This window comes from Acanthaster planci, linkage group LG03 (genome assembly GCF_054643075.1).
Source record: "Acanthaster planci isolate LZ-2023a linkage group LG03, COTS_SCS, whole genome shotgun sequence".
NCBI lineage: Eukaryota > Metazoa > Echinodermata > Asteroidea > Valvatida > Acanthasteridae > Acanthaster > Acanthaster planci.
Genome location: NC_141779.1, coordinates 693,262 through 715,396, shown reverse-complemented (window position 1 = coordinate 715,396; position 22,135 = coordinate 693,262). Strand labels below are relative to the sequence as shown.

The window sequence follows — 22,135 nt, the reverse complement described above, 5'->3', positions numbered from 1 at the left end:
ACTTAAAGAAGTGATCAGTCATGAGTATTACGTTGAAGAAGAAACAGTATATCTTTCACTGCAGAATCTCCGACAGCAATATCAATTGTGTATGTGTTCAAAAGGACTGAATCACAGTCCCCAACAAGACCTTGACACATCCAATGAGCGCCTTGTGTACAGTTGTGAATACTTGTGACTAACATGTATCAATAGAAAATTTAAGTTCCCATTCCAGAGCCTACATGTACCCTCTATTCTTCGTCGATGCTCCACTCACCGTGGGTGCAGAGCAGGTAGACAAACACTTTCAAAACCCAATCCCAACCATTTTATCTCTCGGACCAACTGCTTGGTTCATGCTTGGGTTCCCCAAGGTACAATATTAGGACCAGCTGTATTCCTCTCCATGATCAATGATGCAAAGCCACCCGTTGGAATTAATGCATATACATTTAAGTATGTGGATAACTTGACGATTGTGGAATGCTGAGCGAATTTTGTGGTGGTTGTATTTAATACAAATACAGTTGCAAATCTACTGAAATGATCCTCCGATGACCACTTAACTCTCAGCAAAATGCTACGCAATGGAATTTACCTGTACGTTTATGCGGAACCTGTAACCCCCTTTCATACATGAAAGGGGGTTACAGTGAACACGCTCAAGATTCTTGGGGTCACAGTGCAAAGTGCCCTTAAAAAAGAACCCCACCACTGGAAGAGAGTGAGAAACCTGGCCGTTGTATGCTTACTTGGATCCTATCACAGACGTCTATGCCATATGAACTCAGATTCAGCATTATTTTTGGAAAAGAAAACCCTTACTTTTGGGACCTGTTTCTGCCAAGTGCCATGGCTTGCTTTCGCGAAAGGAGCATGTCCCCCAAAAATAAATTTGGCCCCTTTTTAAATCTGCCCTAGAGCAAAAATTGACCCTAAAAAGTGAACTTCGTATATGGAAATCTGTTTTCTTTTGTAAACAATATTTGAATGACTTACAAGTCACTAGTCAAAGTTATTTTGCCACACTGAGTATGGCCCACTCCTCTTTTTCTGACTTTGGGTATCCCCCTCGTGCAGAAGTGCATCCTCACCGCTTAAGGAGAGACAGCTTGGGCCCGGTTTTCAAAATGAACTCATGCACGCGCCTGGCTCGAGCACAAATACTATACATTCCAATACAAATGCATTGCGCGTCTAGCTCAGCGCTCTTCACGCCAAGTGCACATAAACCTGTTCGCTACACGGCGGAGGGCCTGCAAGGCCATTGAAAAGCAGGCCATCTTTTGTTTCCACTCGGGGCGGATTAATTTGTTGTACAACAGATCAATTTCCACATTTGAAAAAGAGGCGTCATAGCTGCAAATTGACATGACTTAGCACTTTGCTTACCATGCTTAATACATGTGGTAGGCTAATACAGTTTGCATCAATGACACAGTTTCACCGAAAATGAGGTTCCTCCTCCATGGTCTGGACAAGTCCAATCTTAAAAGACAAAATTCTGTAGAGTCAAAAAAGAAGAAAAAGCAGCCTCCTTGTAACGCAACTGCCAAGTAGAGTAATTGACAGCTTTCACAAATATTCACCATGAAGTCGATGGTTGTTACATCACACGACAAAAATGCACCACATGAAAGAAACAAATTCGCGTTGACACTCGGCGGCATGTTTCTGGCACAACACCCTGTACTTGACCAATAATTCGTCATGATGTCCCCAGAATGAATTTTAATCATCTGTGTAAATTAAGTCTTACATGTAGTTACTTACATGCACTGCATCAGAGACCAACTGTATGGTGTACTACCGTGACCCGCCGCGCCGGGCCAAGTACGGCAAAACTTAGAGCGCAGAGCTTTGATACCATATACAGTACATGATTGTACACTGCATGCCGTGTACAGTACATGTGGAGGACAAAATGAGCCACACTGGATCATAGAGCTGGGGCTAACTCGTCACAATGGTTAGTCTGGTTTCCTGTCCAAAGATTCCTTATCGACACAGGGAATAGGCGGAGATTCTCGGTCCGGGAACCAGACTACCCCATGGTGAGTGCTGTACGCCCTGATTGGAAGCCATTTGTGTCAGAGCCTGGCAGACAGGTCCGTTTTCGAAACAGTTTCGTGCGCTGGTTTAGAAACGGGCTTCTAGAGCTACAGCTTGATCTTACAGAGATTGTTCTCGCCCGAAGCTGGTGACGCGGAGCAACTCATATCAGCAAAATGTATAAAGCTATTAGCAAAATGTACGAAAAAGCAATTATCAGCATTTGTTTCCACCCAAAGCAGATGGAGTGGTAAATCATTTTTGGAATGTACCTGTGAGTACAAAGCCTTCAATATGCAAATTCAAACAGCAATTACAAATTACAGAATACAAAATTACCTAATTCTCATGAACAAATTAGCAAGGATCCAGTCCAGTATACAATATCGTTTGGGCCAACCATCCTAAGTCATCAATATCAAGCGCTGTGATTGGTTAGCAATTTCCACAAAGTGCGGCCTGACTTGGGCCTGCACTGGCTTGCTGGAATATCAGTCAACTAATAAGTGTCGTATTATCCGGCCCGGCTGCCGGATAGGTTTCTGCGCCGCAAGCGCAAGGTTCTCATTGATACGACCGCGATTAATGGACGACGACACTGTCTCTGTTGTTTACTCTACAACTGATGGAATCTTTATTGAAGCTCTCCTCACTAAAATAGGGTTAACAGACTGATTGGATGGTATATGGGTCGACAGGCCGACGGACGGACGGACCCCTGTAATATTAGGAAAATAACACAATTACTTACATGTACAGTAGATAATACAACACTTACTACACACAACCTGCATGGTGCAAATACTGTGCACACACACTGGTAGTAAAAAGTCATGGGTCATATACACAGTGGTTGGAGTGTATAGTCTTGAGTTCTTGTTATAACCAAAACACAGCTGTTTCTGAAGGAATGCGACCAATTACATAACGCTTTCTTGGGTAGTCTTTACACAACACATCATAAAATGACTTAGGGCACAAATAAAACCTCTTAACCTGTGTTGGTGAGCACATACTAACTTTCCAATCTTGCATACAAAATCATGTAAAAACAGTTTTAAAAGTCAGAGTGTGAAACTGCTTGGAATATAAATATACAATATAATTCCGGAGCTAACCTGGATATGCTAACTTGGCTTCTCTCCTACTACTAGGTACATCTGCCTCAACACAATTCAACACAGATGCCACTTGAGCTATATAATAGAACAGAAATTCATCCTTACAATGTGTACAAACATCATCCTTAATTACAAACTAGGACGTTGTTGAATCAAGTGTGCCAAACAAGGGGGTAATCAGAACAAATGGAGAGAAGAGTACACTGTAAAATAACTTCATGTGAATGCCATGATTGTGATTGATCATAAAAACAAGCTAACAATACAAGTCCATCAACATCAGAAGTAACACAGTCTATAACACTAAGTAATCAAAATAAATTTAAAAATGAAGTTACACACAGGTAGATTACTAAGGACAGTAACTCACCCCATATGGCTGATGTGTAGACTCGAGTGTCGGGCTGTTGACCAGTGGGCTGCTGGGTGGTGGTGCAGACTGAATTCTGACCCCGAAATAGCCGGGCCCTTAAATGCCTGTTGTAGTCTCTTGATGAACATTTCCACCAAGACTTTGATTGGTCACTTGCAAGTTTGACCAACCCTTCCTCAAAGTTTGATTTGCATAAGCTTCCCCATTGGCCAAATCTTTGAAGGTTCATTGTGTAACTCTGCTAATCAGCAGGATCAGCAGATTTTCTCCCAGAGTCCAACAACCTGCAACCTCCAATTTAATGAATCTCCCAAAGAATGAAAACTGGCACTCTGTTTCTAAAAATACTTGGTCAGGACTGTGGGAAAGTTCCCCTAAAACAATGGACTGGGTTAGGAAGTGAGGTAAACATCATGACCTCCACCATTGCATACCACAGATAGTTCCGTTTGGGTTGTATAAGGTTAGAAAGTATCCCGGGAACGTGGGAAGCAGAATAAGAAATGTAAGATATTAAACCCACACAAATTATACACTTTTCCATTTCCTGACATAAGCATTTTCAAAAACCACTAACAACTATTCATGTCAAACGACAGAAATTGGTGAGTACCAAATGGCTTTTCTTAATTTGGCCCTTAATAATCTAGTGCTTCCCCCAATCGAAGGAAGAGGTCAGGCATTTCCTTTCGGCACATTCCCCGAAGCGTCATTAATAATAATACAGTGACTTAAAAACTGAGGTCAATTTTGAGGTCCCTGAATGAAATTGGCACCAACATCCACCAAAGTCGGTGACTTTGCCACTTCTGAGGAGGGCGAAATCCCCCCCCCCAAAAAAAAAACCATTAAGGGAAAAAAGGGGAGAAATTCCCTTCTAGCGTCTTAAAATTGGCAATTGAGTACATGAAATACCGGATCGCTGTTGATTACTCGAGTATCAGCAAAGTGGACTACTGACATAAAGTGCATCAAAATGTTTTTTCAAAGCAACAAAAGAGGCATTGAAGTACATGTAAGCTACGGCTGACAGGTGGTGGCACTGAACAAGGTAGAGGAGGGTTGCTTTTACAAAACCAGACAGGTTTTTCTCTTCGCCAACCAAACACCACGGCTACTCAAGCAAAAGTGACTAGGAGTTCTCTCCAGAGCTACTAACATCTTAAGGTCATGCCAGCAACTAGTTCAAGGCATTAAATCACCGTGCAAACAACCGTGAGTGACCACTACTGACCCACTTAGTGACAAAGATCCTCCAATGGCCCATGGGGATAAATTATGTGAAGCTGCAATTTATTTTGCCTCAAATTGATTAAGAGCTGGAATAGCTTGTTTGAGACAGAGCAATATTCAATCAAAAAAGGACAGTTTTGTGTGACGACAAAATAGGGGTGTTATACATGTATAGGTACTTTCATCAAGAACTGCAAGATTTGTATAAACCTTACAGTTCTGGAAGTAGTGTAAATGGTAAATGAAGACAACGTCCAACCTGAGGCTGAGCTAAAGACTACCCATACAAAATGCATTAATTGGAAGAAAAACCAAACCAACCAATCATGGCAACGTTTGTTTATTTTCAATGTGTAACCTTACAAGTGTCTTGGTTAAACAACTACTGTAGCCAGGGCCTATTTGACTACATTTCCATGATTTGAAATGTAACCAGTCTAATATTTAAGGTGCCCTCCTTTATTTCTGATTACTTAGACTGGCTTTTTTACCCATACTGCCCTTACAGACAAAACGTCATACAAGACCTACCTTAGCAAAAAATGTCATTCAAATGAGTATATATATAGCACTACACTGATGTTATGCACCACTGTAAAAACAGGGTGTTGGTAAAAGTCGGAGGTAGCCAGAGGTAGTCGGAGGTACATGTACAGAGAGAAGTTATTTTATTCTTCATTAACAACGATTATAAAATATCCTCATTTGTATAGCGTGTCAGAACAGAGGTATAATCAACTGCACGTGCAACAGTATTCACATGATTTTACTCGAAAACTTATGAAAATGGCAAAGAATTTCTTTAATTACTGCCTACATGTATGTATCAGGTGCATGTTATTTTGTTTCATTATTTACCCACCCTGACAACCGTAAATCATCCTAATTGGAATAATATGCCAGGCCGGAGTTAGCAATCAACCAACTCTTCACTCTGCACGTGTATGGGTCAACCCGGAGGAGTAAAAGTAGTTCAAACATGCAGTACTTGAAAAATTATTCGAAATTACAAAATGTCTGAAATAAATGCCACAAGAGTTTTTCTCTTTATTTATTGACCAAAACATCCATAAAATGCTCTCTATGGCATAGCATGTCAGGCAAGAGGTAAAACATGTTGTGTAATATAAAAACTATGATATGGTACATGTACATGTAACTCAATATCCGGCATGTTTGGGACGACTTGGAAGTTGATTTAAAGTTCATGGAATTCAAACTACTGTAACTTGAAAAATCATCAAAAATGACAATATTTAGGATGAATGCTTACAGAAGAAATCATTATTTTATTTCGTCATTAAATTTTAGGGCAGTTGTTTTGTGTGTATACTTGTCCAGTGCATGGCGGCGCTAAAAAGTATAAAAATAACCATGTATCGGGGCAGGCTGGCAGGGGGTCACAGGGTCATTGCAACAGGTAACTTTTGAGTTGTTGTACATTATAAAACGTTACACTTTTTGGGTAGGTAGGTGAAAAGGAGAGGCAGTGAAGGATAGGATAAAGGAGACGGGGGTAGAGATGTAAAGTGGTTAAACTGGGGAGCCATAAAGATGAGAGACTCAGGAAGTAAAAAACTGCTTGTGTGATATTAACTTCATTTATGTCTTTCATTGGAACTCTTGCTCACAACAGAGTAAATTTTGTTACATTGTGTAGCTTATAGCTACATGTATAAAACTGAACGTGAAGCTTGCTATGGAGCTCCTTGTCAATCAGTGTTGGTCATTGGAGGATTCCAAAAGATAATGTACATGTATGATAGGGAATCTAATGTTCACAATTCAAGATACACACTTGGCAAATTTTGAACTAAACGCAACCCAATGTTTTTGTGAAGAGAAATAAGCAAACTTTCTACTTGATACATGTAACTGTAATTTTAAAAGTTATTTCATTTTACAAATACATTTAAGTCTTAATGTCAAAGTACACTGTTGAATTATTCGTATTAGTGACAGAGGCAATTAATTAGTAGTTACATGACACCTGGGGTGCCTAGGGAATTAGCCTGTGAAATGACAGAAGCATCTTTGAAGGATCTTCCAGTATGTTAGCATCTGTTTATATGAAAATTAAATCGCATGTCATTTTTAATGTCACATCAACATTTTAACAATTAGTTTTTGTATAACTTCTTTTGAACAAAAGAACTACCAAAATCAGTTTCTGCATTGAGCTCGAAAACAGAGTTCAGTCAATGCAGATGCATCCCACTGAATTTGCTTTAAATCCTTCCGACATCGACAACATCAAGTCTGGGCATTTGGGTCGCAGAGGGGGGCAAGGTGATCGCTGGCCTTCCTTTTTTCTTGAAAAAAGGGCAATTTCCCAGAGAAAGCTCTTGTGATGCCCATGTTTGGATAGGATCAATCCATTTGATCTTGTTTCTGATAACTTTTGTGTTAGTCTTGGGATTATATTATCGCAAAATCTTTCCAATTCTTATTTTTTAGCAGCTTTAGTAGTTTTCATAGCAATGGCAAATACATTCCATTGTAAAATAATTCAACCTGTGATAATGAGGTAAATATTCATGATGATGTGTTTGGATTGCCTTAGGGGAATGACTTGCATTTTGCTAGGTAGACTACATGTACATGTATGTAGTTGCTTGTGCTCCCATCTTCGTTTGGTGTGATTTCAGCATATTCTGTTTTCCTTGCACCAGTTGGTGACTGTGATGCTCTTCTATGTCTTTTTTTATGTTGTCTAGATTCCTCAGGTCTAGTTTGGAGGTGATCAGTTACAGATTTTTGCAGCTGTTCTCTGGTCATTTATCATTGATAGTATCTCAGATTTGCATTACTCTGGTGAAGTGAGTAGTTCCAAGATGTTTAGCTCACTACAGAGGCACTGGTGTCGGGGTCCATTTGCGCAGCTGTCCTATCTTCAGTTTGGGTAGTGGCATCCTTTTGTTGTTTGGCAGGTGTTGTGATTTGGGATTATATTAAGCATATACATTGTATGATACTCTGATGTTTTGTATTCCTCTTTCCTGTTAGATAGTTTTGCACCCACAGTGAGCCAATGCACTTTGAGTGTTGTTCCCCACATTTGCAGCCTTTAATCTGATCTTTTTGTCAACATTGCTCATACAAATGGAATCTTCCACATCAGACACACCTCGTTGGACTGCATCTATTACTAGCAATATGATCAAGTTGTTGGCATTTGAAGCTTCATTTTACAGGTGAAATGATGGGCTAACTCAGAAGTTTTCATATCCCAATTGGAATGTTCTGGGTATAGTGGGTGAACTGAAGATTAGGCAGACAGAGACTTTTTTCTAGTTGGCTGTATGTTCTGCACAGTAGGCGTTTAACCTCCAAACTCTCAGTTTCTTGGAGGCTTCTGGTATTCCATTGGGATTCCAGTGACAATTGCCTTGCTTTGGGTTTTTTTTTGAGGCCCATTTAAAATTAAAATTAATGAGGATATGGTTAATTTATGACTATGACCATGAACAACCGCTGGGGCCACTTTACACAGAAAATACAACGATTTAAATATCATGTCGGGACTATGTTGAACTACATGTAGTAGGAACACTCAAGGTTTGTGAGAAAGTGCGTGGTATGGAAACCTGAGAGAACCCTAGACTTGACAAAGTTTGACCACCACAGAAACGTGAGAATTCTTGATTTGAGCAAGTTCACTAAATTGTAAAAATAGTGTATGCCAAAAGACACATGGTAACTGACCTCAAGGTCATAAGATGTGCCTCTTTGTTTGCATTATACAAGTAAGAATCTACGATTTCCTTCAGAACTGAAGCTAGGTACTGGCCTTTTCGTTTCAATTGGTTAAGAGAGCCATCGTTTAAGGCCTTCTAGAGTAAACTTTACGAGTGAAAAGACCATGGGATCATCAATTCCGGCCATTTTTTGTGCCCAAAATATGGATGTTAACACCTTAATAACTGGTGCTGGGTAATTACACGTTTTACTTAAATGAGTTAAATATAGATATATAATCAAAGGGGTCTGTGTTTATGTGCTTTTTCCAAGACCCCTAGCCCAACTGATATTTTGCATGCCTTATATGTGAGTAAAATATGAAACCCAGCGATCGTATCGAGCCCAGTGTCGTACGTATGCACACCGCTGTGGAAACCGTACACACATGGTTTGACTACTCACACATGAGAATGATGGCAAGACATGCATGCTCCGTTGGCTGCAGGCTTCTCCTGTTTTGTTTTAGTGGAACTTATGTGCACAGTTCACATTTTCTCAGTGGACTGAGATCCTTAAACTAAATGAAATTAGAAATAATAATGTTTGATTTGTCCACAGTTGCTAAAATTACAATACAAAATAACTTCATAAGGGGCATAATATATTTGCTTAAAACATGCCCCAGAGAGGCTTAGAATGCACCCCAGAGCATCTAAACTTTAAACTTTTAAACTTTAAACCCAATGCCGTAATGGCTTCGCGCTTTGTGCTAACAGTTTCAGTTTTTTTCACAGTCCTCCAATCACATCCCTGCCAACATGAAGTGAATCTCCTATACCCTGCGTGCCCCCGCATGGGTATTCTACATGCATCACTAACAATTCCAGTACACATTCCTCCGTCCATCCCACAGCTGTACATTCCACCCTTCATTCTTGATGAAAACAAATATGTTCTAATTCCTACCCAGTCACTCAAATGAACATTTTTACTTTCTTTGGTATATAATACATGCATATTCATCATGAAGGGGTGTTTTATTGTGATGACTTTGATGAAGTTTTATATTTGGAAATAACTGGTTTTTCCTTTAATAAACTTCCTGACTGAAATGTTGGGTTTCTGGAGCAGTAAGGAGATACCAGTATATTAGCCTTTTGGTTGAATACAGTGTACATGTACATGTGTGTGTAAATCATCCACAATCAGTTGTTTAAAGTTGTTTTTCTGTTGTTGTTTTTGAGGACTGTGTTGAGAACGCATCTGTGCTGGTCTACTGACACCATTGTGCTGTCTTGGGAGGGAGCCAGCAGATAGACCATGCCCAGCCATTCCACTTTGTCACTCATCTGGTGGTCACAAAAGGACAGCATTCAGGTTGACAGGGTGTACTGATGAAGGATTGACTGATGGAGCAGGAAATTTATTAAGGCAGTAAAGGGGTGAGTTTCTATCAGGCCATTTTTGTCATGTCTCAGGAAAGTATTATGTCACTGTAATACATGCGTGCATACATGTGCACAGTGATATTTGTTTGTTGCATGCTCACTGCATTCCAATTCACATCATGTACATGTACTTATATCTGATTAAAAAGAAGCCAAATGAAGCTATTTTTAATTTTGAAAATATTCAACTATTTTTCAACTTTATATTTACCACTTTTCAAATCCTGACTCTAAATAAGTACCAGTTTGCATGTACATGTATGACTGTGGATGTCAAATTTCATTTCATATTGGTTAGTTTCAGGTTTAGTTTCATGTTAGAATAACATGGGTGTCAAGGCAATTGGGGGTACAACCCAATTGTTTTCTTTTTTCCAGTCTACAGTAAAAGCATCTACTGTTTCACAACCTGGATTAAATTTATCTAGAATTAAACTTTGCGACTTTTTAATTGTAAAACTTTAGGTAGGTTTTCTTCATATGCATAGTAACTGTCAACAACATCAGATTGATCAATACTATCAGAATACAACTCAACATCAGAATTGAACTTGACTCAACTGGTTTGAGCTTGCACATCCACTTTATGCTTGGAGCAGGTGGCCGTTCAATGAGAGAAGCTCCTTCACACGAAACACGCTCTTCCAAAACTTGAGGCATGGTGACCTGAGCACCGTAATGTTGGACTGCTCAGAGGGATGAAAAGTGGAAGCAGGACGGTCATAAGAGCTCTTAACCTCTTAGCCTGCTTGACTACCGCCTCTGCTACCTTTTTCTGCTTAATCTTTCTGGCGGCTTGATTTTCTGCAAGGGTAATCTTGACATCACCTAGGTCTTAAGTAGAAGCAGGATGTTCATAAGAGCTCTTAACCTCTTAGCCTGCTTAACTGCTGCCTCTGCTGCCCTCTTCTGCTTAATCTTTCTGGCGGCTTGATTTTCTGCAAGAGTAATCTTGTCATCATCTTGGTATGTAGCCAGTTGATGCCCCTCATACTCCGTAATCATGGCCCAACCGTACATGCTGGAATCAGCCACATGAATCAACTTCTGTCGCTTGCTGATGGTACTGGACAGTGTTGTTTTTACGACCGACAAGGAAGGGTTGTCAGCACCTAACTGGTCTACTGCAGTTTGAACCAAGTCTTTGACTTGCCTATAAAATAACAAATAATGCTTAGTATCGGTGTATTTGTGAATGAAATTCGGGTGAAACAGATAGCAACAATGGAAGTACAAGGATTTAAATCTTTATAAAATTAAAATAGTGTCTATAGCCTGCGTCAGACCAATGTGAAGTGAATCTCCTATACCCTGTGCACCCCCACAAGGGTATGCTACATGCATCATTGAAACTTCCACTACACATTCCTCCGCCCATTCCACAGCTGTACATTCAGCCCTTTATTCTCGAAGAAAACAAACATGTTCTAATTCATACCGGGTCACTCACACCTTCTTTGGTATACACGTATATTCATCATAAATGGGTGTGTTCTTTATTTGATGACTTTGGTGAAGTTTTGTAGTTGGAAATAACTGGTTTTTCCTTTAATAAACTTCCTGACTGAAACATTGGGCTGCTCGAGAACTAAGGGGATAACAGTACATTAGCCTTTTGGTTGAATACAGGGTACATGTACATGTGTGTGTAAATCATCCACAATCAGTTGTTTAAAGTTGTTTTTCTGTTGTTGTTTTTGAGGACTGTGTTGAGAACGCATCTGTGCTAGTCTGCTGACACCATTGTGCTGTCTTGGGAGGGAGCCAGCAGATAGACCATGCCCAGCCATTCCACTTTGTCACTATCTGGTGGTCACAAAAGGACACCATTCAGGTTGACGGGGTGTACTGATGAACGATTGACTGATGGAGCAGGAAATTTATTAAGGCAGTAAAGGGGTGAGTTTCTATCAGGCCATTTTCGTCATGTCTCAGGAAAGTATTATGTCACTGTAATACATGCATGCATACATGTGCACAGTGATATTTATTTGTTGCATACTCACTGCATTCCAATTCACATCATGTACATGTACTTATATCTGATTAAAAAGAAGCCAAATGAAGCTATTTTTAATTTTGAAAATATCCAACTATTTTTCAACTTTATATTTACCACTTTTCAAATCCTGACTCTAAATAAGTACCAATTTGCATGTACATGTATGACTGTGGATGTCAAATTTCATTTCATATTGGTTAGTTTCAGGTTTAGTTTCATGTTAGAATAACAATGTCTAATGTCAGTGTTTTTTCTTGAATTGTTCAAAACTCAAAATTGTAACCGTGCTTCAAGGAGAAATGCAGCTAAAGGGTACATTGGAGTATCAATGTACAAGTACTTGTATGTACATGTACCTTGAGTTGTGTGTATGGCACTTTCTATTGGCTGAAGAGGAAAGGACAAACACTGAACTTTTTTTTTTGTCTTCTTTTTTTGGCCTGCTGTCTTAGCCTTTATTTTGATACCATCTGCTGTTTTTTTAGCTTCCAATGATGACACTATAATCATATCTTCATTGTTCCTACTCTCGTGGCTTCTGTACGGTTGCAGTGACGCCCACACATAGGCGTTCAAGTACGTTTTCATTCATTTGTTTTTCATTTTGTTTCATGCTCGACTAACCTTCTCACATACCTCTTCGGCATGTCAGCATGGAAGGTCTTGACTGTACCGTCGCAAAGATCTATACGGTAATCAACGTTTCCGACTTTGGCTAGTACAGGGAGAGGACCTATGACCATAGTAATAGTTTGTTTTGGTCAGTGTGTAGGAGTAGTATTACGAGGTCACCGCCATTGAAAGTTTGTGCTCGACTTTTAGTAGTTTTTGTTCATATCTACCAACGTGTGCAAATTCCGCTCGCTGAGATTGAGAACATGTTGGTGTGTAGTTTTAACTTTGGGACTTTCAACCTTACCCGTCCAAAGTTCGCGTAAGATACATGTAGCTACCGGACTATGGATGTGCGACTGTAAAGTACTTCGAAGGGTGCAAATTTCAAGCTTGAGTGATGAGGGGTTTCATGATATGCAAAGAGGAGAGATCCAAGATAGCAATCCCAATTGCGTAGCTTTTCTGAGCGAAGCCGATTCAACATTAGTTTAAGTACACCGTTCATGCATTCAACCAAACTGTTGCACGAAGGATGTAATGGAGTAGTGGTCATCTGTTTAGAGCCTACTCGTTTCTTTCATGAAATCTGATGTAAACTGTCATCCCTGATCGGAAAGAATTTTAGTTAGGAAGCTGACTCGTGTGAATACATCAGTCATGGCATCTACATGTACATGTACTTCCCTGGTAGTTTCAATACTACTGGTAGGTAGAGCAACGGCTTCTGGATGCCACGTAATCATTCAGGGTCAATATGAAATGATGGCCTCTGTCAGATTTGGGGTGAAGGGGGCCTGTAATGTCCACAGCCACACGTTTAAATGGCATATCTATAAGGGGCATATCTCCCAGTGGTACATGTACCTTGGTCACTTTGCCTTTGGAATCGTCCATTGACATGTGTAATAGGAACGACAATATCGGGTACTATCTGCCTGACACCCTGGCCAAAAGAATTCGCTCATAACCTTATCCCACGTTTTCCGTGCTCCTTGGTGTTCACCCAGGATGGTTTCATGAGCTACTTTAATTACATTAACTCAGTATTTACATGTAATAGGAACTACAAGTTGAGGACAGGCGTCTCCATATTGGAGAGTGGGGGATTCGAACTTCCTATACAACACACCGTCAAGCCAGTAGAAAGTGGAAGTTGATCCGTATTTGTTGCATTTCTGATTGCCCTTCTCTGCAAGTTCTCGTATATGGGCCAATGACGGATCATTAGCTAGTTCGCTCATAATTTCAGATTTCGAGATGACTGGAGTACTTTCAGGTACCTTAAGTTTCCTTAATGGTTTATCCTGCGCAGCTCGTTGTGCTCGCGTCATTACTGCACATGACATAGTATGCTCCTCTCCAAATTGAGTGTTTGATGAGACACCACATTGCTAGAGCAGGTCAGGATTATTCGGTGATCTGACACCTGTTATGTTACCTAATATGATGTAGTACACTGGTTGTCTCATGCAAAGCAAGTCAGTCCAGCCAATGAAATAGGGCGAGTCTAATTTAATTCTTGCGACTGGGAATACGCAAACAGTTCCATCGACAAGAATACACAACTTTTCGGCACCAGTGAGTTTTTCATCGGGAACAAGGTCAGGGTTTATGACTACTGAGCTACAGCTGCTGTCGCATAGAACTTTACATTTTATGTCATTAATCCAATCCATCTGTGACTGGCTGCGTAGAACAATCTGAGTTTTTACACGCCGCGCTCATTACTGGGAGTCCGTATCCGCATATCAATGTGGCGTAACCGTCATGCGTACAACATTCACTGAGCGGGGTGAAATCAGGCAAGGTGGATATATAAGCTCCAGTTTCCATTGCACTTGGTGGACCACTTTCTCTAAATTTCGTGGCTTTCTGTGTGTTTTGCCCTATGTCACATTCAGCCTCAAAAAGGCCAGTAATTGCTGAAGCTGTCACGTTACAGCAACTTTCTCAATTTCTTTAAACTTACTGCAGCAATTATGCGCTATGTGACCTGGTTTGCAACATACAAAACGTGTGCGGGATGATACATCTCGTGGTGTGTTGGCGTTGGTGATAGGTTTCAATGATTTGGCAAACGACGCATGATGCGTCTGCTTCTGATCTAAGAACCACCTACATGTATTTGAATATTAGCCGTTTGGTTTGCTGTTCCCAATAAAGGGAGCAAAGCTGCCGTGAGCATCTGTATACTGCTCTGCAAATTGGGCCATTTCCGTAACATATGCCGGTTTATACTCTTATAGGAAAAGAGCTACATGTAAATGATCACTGCAACAATTCATGAACTGTTCCCACAAGAGTAAATCTTTCAGACCGTCATACCTGTATGTCTTAGGTACACATGTATTTTGGCCATAGCAACCCAACGCATCAGTAGGTTATCAAGACGGACCTGCAAACTGTGGCGCACTGTCATCTTTCTCGGGTTTTGCCAACCGAAATTTCTCTCTAAAGGCATGCTCATTCAGGTGGAATTGCTTGAGTAACACCTCCTTGAGCATTTTGTATTTGGCTGACTCATCTGAACTTAGCCGAGAATACACATTGAGTGCTTTGCCTTTCAGGAGAGCACTTAGATTTTTGGCCCACGAGTCGGGGTTCCATTCTTGCATGGTTGTGTACCGTTCGAAGCGTCAGAGGTATGCATCCAAATCGTCATGCGTCTCATTAAATACTGGTAATTTAGGAGTGCGATGTTGTATTTTGACTTTGAATTGAGATTGTGCATCGCCGTCTTTCGAGCCGTCAGGAGATGTGGCCAATTCTTTCTTCACATTTTCTAATGTTAGATGTGTTTCCAAACTTTGTTGTTCTAAGCGTTTCCAAGTTCTCCACACGTTCCAAGTTCTCCACACGTTTTTCTGTGGCACTTTGTTGCAATTTCACACGCTCAGTATGGACAAACTTAATAGCTCTGAGCCAGAAAACCCACAACTTTCGCCAAATAAACGTAATCTCGGATCTGACCCTCCATCATGATACCAACTGTAACCAACAGGAAGATAACACATATACATGTAGCATTGGGGGTTTGAATTGGGTGCGATGCTCTCCCACAATGCATTGGGAACTCTCTGACCAGTCTTGCACTGCAACTCGGCCCTCTGCAATGCACATTACCCCAGGCCACCTCATGCAAAGAGAGATAAAATTAGATTGATGAATTAAAGAAATGTAATTCATGTGAGCTCATAACAGTACATACAACCATGTCTCATTCAGTGTTTTTGGAAGCATTCTCTGTTTCCTCATTCTAGCCAAATTTATTATTAAATAAATGTCACCCAGGTCCCGCAGAAAGAGAGTTTAGAGTTGCTGCACATATTTGAAATGAAACACAAGAGGGCTATTGCAACGTAATAAAAAAAAAAGACTTTTTACAGTACATGTATTTACAAATAAATAAAATGAAAGATTAGCAACTTAACTTGATGAAATGAACGGATCATACATAAGACAAAGAGTGTAATTAAGCTCAAACGTAATTAAACAGAAATGTAAACCAAATCAACTTAAAGACTTCAAGACACTTGCAAAGTAAATAAAAACTATCGGAAGCAAATCAATATCTCGCAGAAAACTCACTCCAATCAATTCAAAATAATTCAAACAACGGACAGTTTCTTCGTTACTACTTTGATCACGTTAACAGCAAGCAAAATCAATATCAAATCAAATTCCGTACTCAAATAGCAAAATGATAAAGCAGCAAAGGAATCAAACTGAATGGCGAGTGGGTGCAGGAAATGTGTACCAATATGACCTTTGAGAGCCCCAGGCAGCAGTGGACGTCCTGTATTATGACGTGTATTGCCTGTGTTTCGGACTGTACTCTATATAGGGACCTACTCAGCAACTCAGCTCATATTGGCTCGCTGCTATTGTACATGTAGGTCTGTACCCTCCAAACAGGTTATCTACAAATATAGTGTATCGAAACACATCTTGCGAATAGATTTGGCCCAGAATAAACATCAAATAGTGTTTAAAATACAATATTCCAATAAATGCGTATTACATCAACAATGACTAGGACAATGAACAAACTTTAAAGAATTGAACTTAAGGTAATTCCATCAAGGCATTTGGCTCTATATGTAGTTTCAGGCATAACTTCCGTGAAGACTGGTCAGAGATGTCGTCACAAGAGAAAAATAACTTGTGGTACAATCTAGTTGGGTATCTCTTATGTCTACCCTTTTACTTGTAACCTGCGGTGGCAGATTCTACACACCTGTTGGCTATGGTGGTAACATAACCCAACCCAACGCTCCTCAACCTGTCTCTGCACCCATTTTCCTCATACACCTCCCATTCTCAGGGTTTCAAAATCCAACTGCCCCACACAAAGTGATCCTGGGAGTGTTTCTGGTGCAATGTAACGCTAGGTATACAAAAGAAACATCTAAAAAGAACTACCATGACCAAACAATGAACAAAAAGCCTGTCTCGGGCATGTGTTGTGCAATAGCCATCTGTGCCGCTTAAAGTACCCTGGGGAAGACAATAAAACTTTAAGACATCAAGAACAACAGCATAGTACAGGGCACCGTTACAATCTCTGTGTAGGCAGTAGTCTGGTTCGTAGGTTTAGCGTGGTCATGGTCAATCTACATTGTATGGGAACTATTCCCAGTGGACTTTTTGTGCCCCTGCTAACTTACTATGGCTGCGCAGAAATCTTCTGCGACCTTTTTTCAGCCTGTTATTTTTACATCACGATTGCGGTAAGTTGACAGGGATATTAATTTACTGTGTGTTTCCATTGGATTTAATTTTATAAATCAACAGGAAAGTCGTGGTAAGTTGACCAAATAAAGTCCAATGGGAACATGGCTTTAGACTTAGAGAAGTCTTCTTTCACAAATGCACCTTTGGCTGACTGAGATCTCCATGTCCCGTGCCTTTTAAACAGCCTGCCTTCAACACCTGCTGTGGCAGCCTCTATAGCACCTCCTGATTTTAGACTATGAACACAGTATTTGGAGACATCACCAACTATTGGCTTGAGTACCTCCATCATGACCCCACAAACTGTGGAAGGATACATTGGTTGATTGATGCTTTGTACGGTAACTTGTAACCTTGTTTTATAGCTGTTAAGTTTCTGAATAGCCTGTATAGGAATCTTTGTTGGGCAACTGAGCTAATTTCAGATATTTCTCTAGCATCCCTACCAGACAGACGGAAAGAGAAAGTCTGGCGATTACTTCATGGCTACCACTTCTGTAAATATCCATTTTACTGGATGGAATGAAAATCAAAACATAAATATGATCAAAGTCAAATGGCTTGTTTTAATATGTCAAAGCTCATCAAATCGGAGGAAACCTGTAAATACGACTAAACACATAGTAACAGAAGATGATTAACTGATACACATGTAAGTCTGTACAGTAATAATTGTACATCTTAATTAATATCTCGGCTGAGATGGGCTCTTTTTTGAGACTAGACCGGCAAATTTTCTTTGGAGATCCTCTATGAATTGTTTCACTAAAAGTAAAGAGAATGGATCAGATACACCTGCCAAATTATGCGTCCAAGCAATGACTGAACTGGCTTTGGAAATAGGTGAAGTATGACTTATGTACAGGGATAAGTAGTTCGGCTCTACTGGTAGTTTCATTTGCCATGTACACAAACTTTGAAAAGCTTCTCCATACTGCTTAAGAGTAGACTCAGCTCTGCGTCTACGTCTGGTAGCCCAGATTTTAAGTTGCCATCCTGTTTCATCTCATGTCCTTATGCACCCATAGCCCTCTCTGAAATATTACCTGAAAATTAAAGATAACGACTGTTAGAAATGTATTTAAGTCCATAATTTAAATAATGAGCACAGGACTTAGTCCTCTTTGGACAATATTTGCTCACAAATCATACACAAATGCCCTGACATATTGCAGCTTCTATCTGACTGCACATTTGTTATCCTGGCAATTTGGCAAACGCCCTGGTAGATACCACCCTTCCATAATTCTCTCAATCAGCTTTTGAGGAATTTGGTCTGGCTAAGACCATTTATCTGCACTTCATACATCATCCAAACTGCAATCTGATTACAAGTATAGCACTCCTGGTTATCTGGCTAATGAATTGTTCATTAATACCCCTGCCGCTAAAATACTGGGATTTCCTGTATCTGTACATCTCCCTCTAGCGTAGTTTGTCCATCTGGGAATAAGAGTGGCCAATGAAAGTTCCAGAAGCTTTTGTATACTTCATATGGAAAAGTACTCTTGAATTAGGATGGATGGGAGGAGCTAACCAGTTGAGTCCAAGTGACTAGTTAACTGAGAACGGATCCACACTTTCACACCCTGGATTCCAAAATCCAGGTTAATCCGAGTCAAATCCTGGTAACTTGGTGTTATAGTAAGTGGAAAACCTGTCTATGGTATGCATCATCAAAACAGTTTTGCCAAGATTTGTCTGCTGCCCACATTGGCAGATTTCGATAAATTTGTGTGAAGAGCCCAGGCAGAGACTGAAAACAGCACTAAGAAATTTCCAAGTTTTGCTTATTTATTGACATAAAAGAGGGTTTAATCCAACTTACTGTTTATAAGACGGTTGAAGAATATCATATAACGTCAATTTAACCCTACATGGCCCATCCCCTTTACCCAGTTTGAAGCCAGAGGAAGAACCTATGCAGAGAATCACAGGTGCTTTGGTGGTGGAAAAATGTTCAGCTGAATCGATTAAATGCTGGTCGACGGGGGACTTTAACATTGATCTTCTTTATAGTGAAACTCAAGTTTTAACTAATGATGACAAAGCTTTTTACATACTCATTTTTTTCTGCTCTACAATTGATAAACCAACTAGAATAACTCACAAATCAGCAACATTGATTGATGATGTCTTCAAAAATTACACTGAACCATCCTCCACTTTCATTGTTCTATTGGACTTCAGTGATCACCTTCCAGTTATTCTCTTTGGCTTTGACTTTGCTTAAACTAAGCAGAAACCTACATGTACATGTACACATTGAAAAGAAATACCGTAAGCCGAACATGTTGCTGTACTGAAAGATGAATGAGTTAAGTTGACTGCGATTCGGTTGCTGCTGGTGATGGAGTAAATTTGCAGTATTCACAATTCTCTTCCAAATAAGTAAACTCATCTCATTGATTAATGCATGCCTTATACAAAGTGTAGACATAATAATAAACTACCTAAAAATCCCTAGATCACTAAAGGCCTACTAAAATCTAAAAGAAAGAGAAATAGACTTTATAAACTATTTCTTTGAAACCTAGATCAATTAACCTAAATAAACAGATAAATCTGGTTATTGTAACACCTAGGCAATTCAATTCATGGCATTTGTCATATTGCCGACCACCCCAGACAGGTAATTTAATTTCGATTAAACTGGCATCAGCTTCGAGTTGCACTCCATCCAGAAGAAATTTGCGGGTTTGTAGTTTGAATGCGAGATCTGTGTGTAACAAAACAACTGGCATTCTTGAATTGCTGGCTGATCAAGACATTGATGTGCTTGCTGTTAATACTGAGACATGGATTAAAGAAGGAGACATTACTACGGTGTCACAGTTAACATCTGACGATTACCAGTTTTTCTATAAATTTCGTCAAGGTAGAGCTGGTGGTGGTGTAAGAGTATTGTATAAGTCCGGAATGAGAATACATGCCACTCCATCTACTGCGGCTGGATCATCTTTTGAGCACATTGTGGTCAATGTCGACTGTCATGATAAACGTTTCTTGTTGATGGTTGTTTATTGGCTCCAAATGTAGCAATCACTACCTTCTTATCTGATTTTTCTCAAGTCTTTGAACAGTTCATGTCAAAATCATCTGATTTTGTGATAGTTGGAGACTTTAATATTCACATGGATCAGCCTCAAGCAAATGATAGGATTTGTTTTATGAATTTTCTCGAGTCTTGCAATTTGATTCAACATGTAGTATCCCCAACCCATATTAAAGGTCATGTTTTGGATCTTGTTATTACTTGTCCATCTATGGACATTATCAAATCTGTAGATGTTTTGATCCTGCTATTTCTGATCATTCACTGATAATGTGTTCTTTCCTTTAGAAATCAGTAAGCCTGTGAGACCGCAGAGATCTGTGGCATTTAGGAGGCTAAAAAACATAGACTGTGAACATTTTCGTTGAGACATTCTTTGTTCTGCATTTTCAAAGTTTTTGGACAAAACTTCATTACCCGACCCCAACGTATTCACAGCTTTTTACAATTTGGAATTAAGGATGGTTCTTAACAAGCATGCTCCTGTTCAATCAAAGGTTCTTACTATACGGTCGAATACACCATGGTTTACTGAGACCATTAGGAAGGAGAAAATTAAGCGTAAAAAACTGGAGCCTCGTTGGCGATCTACTCGACTCACTGTTGACTGGGAGATATAAAAAATGCAATATAATCGCGTTGTGTTGATGATCAAGGATGCGAAAGTGCATTATCATCAAACCTTAATCCGTGAGAGCAGGGGTGATAGTCATCAGATTTTTTGTGTGATTGATAATTTGTTATGCCGTAAGTCAGTTCCTACATTTCCTACTCATAAGTCTGAAGTCGAATTGGCAAATTGATTCGCAAATTTCTTTCAAGATAAGATCAGCAACTTACAACGTATGAGTAGTGTGGGTCAAGGAGATTTTGATATTCAAGATCCAATTCTTCCTGAAGGATGTAAGCTTAATTTAGGCTCCTCCACTTGTGCAAGTGTCCTCCAAAAACTTGTGGTACTGACCTGATACCGACTGCACTTTTAAAATGCTGTCTGCCTGAAATCTGCCCAATAATTACATCTCTTGTTAATTCTTCTATTAAGCTTGCAGTTTTTCCAAATGATTTTAAGATGTCTACGTTACTCCCATTCCAAAATCTCGGAACCTCAACGCTGATCAAGCCGAGCTGCTTAAGAAGTATCGGCCAGTTGCCAATGTACCATTTGTCTCCAAAGTTCTTGAGAAGGTGGTTGCGCAACAGCTTACTAATCATATGACCAGGTTTATGTTGCATGAACCTTTTCAATCGGCATACAAGTGCCACCATGGGACGGAAACGGCTCTTGCCCGCATTCAAAATGATATTTTGAAAAATATAGATGAGGGCAAAGTCTCCATTCTGGTATTTCTTGATTTAAGTGGTGTGTTTGATACGCTTGATCATGACATTTTGCTTCATCGATTAAGGACACATGTAGGAGTCTCACAAAATACCTTTGATTGGTTTTCTTCTTACCTTAGAGACCGTTTACAAAGAGTTCAGATTTGGTCTTTATCACCTGATGGTCGGAGTGGATTGGATGTTGGAACCATGAGTGATACCTATACACTTAAGTATGGTGTCCCCCAGGGCTCTGTACTCAGACCACTTTTATTCAATGTGTATATGTTGCCATTAGGGGATGTTATCAGGCATCATGGACTGAGTTGTCATTTTTATGCAAATGACACTCAGTTGTATTTGTCAGCACAGCCAACTGCCAGTAACATACAGCAACAAGTGCCAGTTTGGGAAAAATGCTGTGACGACATCAAATGTTGGATGGCGATTAACTTTTTGAAGCTAAATAATGATAAGACAGATCTGCTTATCATTGGATCGCATATGTCGTTTAGC

General features: G+C 39.9%; 1 long non-coding RNA gene across 7 annotated transcripts in view; it reads left to right on the top strand.

Annotated features, from left to right (window-relative positions):
- Nucleotides 1-22,135, top strand: part of LOC147799529 (uncharacterized) — a 278,554-nt gene that overhangs the window by 90,121 nt on the left and 166,298 nt on the right. For 6 of the 7 annotated variants that reach the window (XR_015424934.1, XR_015424937.1, XR_015424938.1 and 3 more), the window contains 2 exons: nt 9,687-9,884; nt 11,593-11,789. The exons of the other annotated variant lie outside the window; for it this stretch is intronic. This is a non-coding gene — a long non-coding RNA (uncharacterized LOC147799529). The remainder of the gene's footprint in view (nt 1-9,686; nt 9,885-11,592; nt 11,790-22,135) is intronic. 7 annotated transcript variants of the gene reach the window in all.